A 3,862-nucleotide genomic window follows, 5' to 3' on the forward strand; every position below is an offset into this window, starting at 1 on the left:
ACAGAGGCACTGACCTAGCCAAAATCAAGCAAACAATACCCCACAATACTTATGTCTTAAAGAAAGCTCAAAATGCAAAATAAGACAGAGAAAACAATAAAGTAAATAACTACTCCTTCAATAAAGAGATATAGATGTACAACTACAAGAAATAATACCAAACAGGAAATTATAACCTCCCTAAATGGACAAAACATAAACCATTGACCAATGCCAATTAATGAGATGGCTATCAGTGTTTATTGGATCAAGAATTCAAGGTATCAGTTTTCAGGAAACTCAGATCTCTAAAACAACACAGAAAAGGAACTGATACACTTCTGAAAGAAATTTTTAGAAATGGACTGAAATTATTTAAAAATAAAAAAAGTCCCAGAACTGAGAAATATACAGGTTGAAGTTTAAAATTCAGAAAGCTTTCAACAGCAGAATAGATCAAACAGAATAAAGAATCAGTGAGCTGTAAAATGAGTTATTAGGGCCAGGTGTGCAGGCTCAGGCCTGTAATCACAGCACTTTGGGAGGCTGAAATGCGTTGATCACTTGAGGTTAGCAGTTCAAGACCAGTCTGGACATCATGGTGAAACCTTGATTTTTCAGGGAGTCAATGTGGTGTCATTGAACTCCAGCCTGGGCAACACAGAGAGGCTTTGTCTAAAAAAAAAAAAAGAAAAAAAAAGAAAAAGAAAAAAGAAAAGAAAAGTAAATTAACAGAGGTTATTAAGAAATTCACAAAGAACAAAACAGAAAAACAATCAAAAAGAATGAAGAACATTTACCAGATATACAGAATTACCTTAAATAAGAAAATCTAAGATTTAGCAATATTCATGAAAGAGTTCAGCAAAAGGAAGTTATATACAGCATATTCAAATGAATAATAACAACTTTCAAAAATTTGAGATAAATATAAATATATAGGTTCAGAAAGATCGGAAACTACAAAAAAGATTAACACTGCATAAAACTATCCCACAACAAACAAGAATCAAACTCTTGCTCCCAGTCACCACTGCCAGCTCCCTCACCTTGTTCTTCTGTGGCTCCACTATCCCACTCCTCCGCCCATCACAATAGAAGAAGTGATCGCCATGCTGGTCATTGACAATGGCTCTGGCATGTGCAAAACTGGCTTTGCTAGGGACAGCATTCCCCGAGCCATGTTTCCCTCCATTGTGGGTTGCCCCTGACACCAGAGCGTGATGGTGGACATGGGCCAGAAGGACTCCTAAGTGGGCAAGGAAGCCCAGAGGAAACGCAGCATCCTGACCCTGAAGTACTCCATCAAGCATGACATCGTCACCAACTGGGACAACATGGAGAAGATCTGGCACCACTTCTACAATGAGCTGCATGGGGCCCCAGAGGAGCAGCCAGTGCTGCTAATCAAGGAACCCTTGAATCCCAAGGTGAACAGAGAGAAGATGACTCAGATTATGTTTCAGACCTTCAACACCCCAGCCATGTATGCGGCCATCCGAGATGAGCTGTCCCTCTATGACTTTGGGTGTATCACTGGCATTTTCATGGACTCTGGACACAGGGTCACCAACACGGTGCCCTTCTGGGAGATCTAATCCCTTCCTCATGCCATCCTGCATCTGGATCTAGTTGGCTGGGACTTGACTGAGAACTTCATGAAGATCCTCAACAAGCTAGGCTACAGCTTCACCACCACACCCAAGTGGGAAATCATGCACGACATCAAGGAGAAGCTATGCTAGATCTCCCTGAACTTCAAGCAGGAGATGGCCACTGCCACATTCTCCTCTTCTCTGGAGAAAAGCTATGAACTGCTCAATGGTCAGGTCATCACCATTGACAACGAGTGGTTCCAGTGTCCAGAGGTGCCATTCCAGCCTTCCTTTCTGGGCATGGAATCTTGCAACATCTGCGAGACCACCTTCAACTCCATCATGAAGTGTGACGTGGACCTCTGCAAAGACCTGTATGCCAACATGGTACTATCTGGCAGCACCACCGTGTACCCAGGCATTGCTGACAGAATGCAGAAGGAGATCACTGCCCTGGTGCCCAGCAATATGAGGATTAAGATCATTGCACCACCAGAGCACAAGTACTCAGTTTGGATTGGTGGCTCCATCGTGGCCTCACTGTCTACCTTCCAGCAGATGTGGATTAGCAAGCAGGAGTATGATGAGTTGGGACCCTCCATCGTCCACCACAAATGCTTCTAAATGGACTGAGCAGATGTGTAGCATTTGCTGCATAGGTTAATACAGAAGAAGTATAAATTTGCCCTTGGCAAATGCATACACCTCATGCTAGCCTCATGAAACTGGAATAAGCCTTTGAGAAGAAATTGTCTTTGAAGCTTGTATCTGATATCATCAGCACTGGATCATAGAACTTGTTGCTGATTTTGACCTTGTATTCAAGTTAGTTGTTCCCCTTGGTATTTGTTTAATACTGTGTACATATCTTTGAGCTCAAACTTTAGTGCACGTGGCTTGGTCACTTCATGACTGAGGTAAGAACGTGCTTGTGGAAGACAAGCCTGTGGCTTGGTGAGTCTGCATGGCCAGCAGTCTCTGATCTGTGCAGGGTATTAATGTATCAGGGCTGAGTGTTCTGGGATTTCTCTAGCGGCTAGCAAGGACTCCTGACTTAGTTGCTTCTGTCCTGCCTCTCTGTCACGGTTGAAAAGCCCAAGCCATAGGACCCAGTTTCCTTTCTTAGCAGATGTTTTTTGCCAGAACACCGTGGGCTGTCACTTGCCTTGAGTTGAAAGCAGTTTGCATTTACACCTGTAAATGTATTCATCCTTTTAATTTATGTAAGTTTTTTTGTATGATATTCTAGATTCTTTAAAGACATGATAACAAATTTTTGTTTCTACTGTTATATGAGAACGTTAGGACTCAGCAACACATCACTGTGTAAGAAAAAATAAAAGTGCTGCCAAAAAAAGAATCAAACTCTCAAAGGTTGAGAAATAAAGAAAATTCTAAAAGCACTAAGGGAAAATAAACAAAAAAAGGAGGAGCTTGAAATCATTCAGCAAAAGACTTGTCACCAATAGGATTTTAAGGAAGACACTGTATTAAAAGACATAAATTGTGACATCAAAAACATAATTGGAACAGAGGGTAAATGTCTATAGTTTTTATATGACAAAAGTTGTCAGCTGAAGCTAGTTGATAATTAAGTATAAGATGTTTTCTCTGAGCCTTTGAAGACCATCAAAAACTACAGCAGCAACACTAATGATAAAAACAAAGCAATCAAAGCTTATCACTACTGAAATTATTTAAATGTTAAACATTTAAAAGCAGACATGGGAGGAAGAAAGGAAAAAATGATGTATGACTCAATCAGAAACAACTAACAAGATAACAGTAGTAAGAACTTACTTATCAATAATTATCTTGAATGCAAATGAATTAAACTATGCAATTAAAAGTTGTGGAGTGACCAATTCGATTTTAAAAATGGAATTCAACAACATGTTACCTATGAGACCCACTTAATCTTTAAGGACAAACATGGGCTGAAAGTGAAGGAATTGAAGAAGATACTGCTATGCAAATGGTAATAAAAAATTTGGAGTGGCTATACTCCTATCTATAAAAGAGATTTCAATTCAAAACCTGTCATAAGACCAAGAAGGTCATCATTTAATAATAAAGCAACCAATTCATCAAAAGGTTATAACAGTTATATATATAAATCTGCACTCAACATTGGAGCACCTAAATATTTAAAGCAAATATAAATAGAAATGAAGAGAAAAATGGCAACAAAATAGTTGTAGGAAATTTCAGTACCTCAATTAAAACAAGGAACAGACAAACTCGGCAGAAAATTAATAAGAAAATGCCAGACTTGAATTGTAGTTTTA

The 3,862-nt window shown here is 39.3% G+C and overlaps 1 pseudogene; it reads left to right on the forward strand.

Annotated features, from left to right (window-relative positions):
• Positions 1 to 1,073: 1,073 nt before the first annotated feature.
• LOC100436218 (actin, cytoplasmic 2-like) lies at positions 1,074 to 2,198 on the forward strand (annotated as a pseudogene).
• Positions 2,199 to 3,862: the final 1,664 nt, after the last annotated feature.

This window comes from Pongo abelii, chromosome Y (assembly GCF_028885655.2).
Source record: "Pongo abelii isolate AG06213 chromosome Y, NHGRI_mPonAbe1-v2.0_pri, whole genome shotgun sequence".
NCBI lineage: Eukaryota > Metazoa > Chordata > Mammalia > Primates > Hominidae > Pongo > Pongo abelii.